A 1215-nucleotide genomic window follows, 5' to 3' on the forward strand; every position below is an offset into this window, starting at 1 on the left:
AATGGAATGGAATGGATGAAATGAATGAATCCCAACTTGGCTTTTCTTTTTTTTTTCTTCTTTTTTCCCCTTTTTTTTTTTTTTTTTTTCCCCAATAATTTTTATCCTGCTGAAGGCATCACCCAGGAGTTGTCTCTTGCAGTCCAGATGAAATTGTATTGTGTGAGACCTGTCTCTTTGTTGTTATTTCCAACCAGGATCAAACAAACCTCTGGGATTAACCCAGAGCTGCCCCATCAGGTTTTTTTTTCTGTTTGGTTTTTTTTTTGTTTGTTTTGGTTTGGTTTTCTTATAATTTTTTAGCTAAACCTCACAGAACTTTGCAATTTCTTTTCCTTGGCCAACACATTCAAAACAATTCTTGGTTTTGTTGTTTGTTTTTTTTTTTTTCCAATTTTTGCCCTTTTTTTAATGTATTTTTTGCATGGTTTCCTCTTGAAAAAAAAAAAAAAAAGAGAGGAAAAAAAAAACCACCAAACTGAAAATACAAAGCTTTGCTTGATTTTTGAACCCTTTCTTCTGCTTTAGGTTTATTTTGTTTTTTTTTTGTTTGTTTGTTTCATTCTCAAATTGAATTTGCAGCCTGAGGTGGAGGGGGGAGGGGGAAAAAAAAAACAAACAAAACCCCCAACTTTTAATTTTCTCAATGAAAGGGTTAAACAAATCCAACAAAGCTTTGATTGAATTTTTTTTTTCCTCCTAGATGTTAACTTACAACTCTGTTGATGTTGCAGAAGAGAATTTGATTGACCCTTCAAAAGGACCAAACGAAAAATTTTCAGGGGGTGTTGTTTTAAGGGAAAACATTAATAAAAAAAAAAAGGACAAACACAAAAAAAAGCAAATTAGATGCTGATGTGCTGGTGGTTGTGGTGTGAAATATTTGATATTCCCATTGGTGGGTTTGTTTCTTTTTTTTTTTTCCAGTCATTGAGAATTGCTAAACAGTCTTGTTCACAGTGCCTTGGGAAAAGACATTTCAAGAGGAAACTTGATGGTTTAAACTATTTTTCCCCCACCCCCCCTTCACTGTCATCTTAGCTTAATCTATCAAGCTCATTACAGAGCCTACTGCAAATTGGACCTGGGAATTTGGCTGTTCATTCTTTCAAAAGCAAGGTTCCAACCTTCTGTTTCTTTGGAGAGAAAACTCCCAAGCAGTGTTCTGTAACTTTGCCTTGAGTGTTCTGCATCGTGGAAGGCACAACGTGACCA

Source organism: Indicator indicator, chromosome 33, assembly GCF_027791375.1.
Source record: "Indicator indicator isolate 239-I01 chromosome 33, UM_Iind_1.1, whole genome shotgun sequence".
Taxonomy (NCBI): Eukaryota; Metazoa; Chordata; class Aves; order Piciformes; family Indicatoridae; genus Indicator; species Indicator indicator.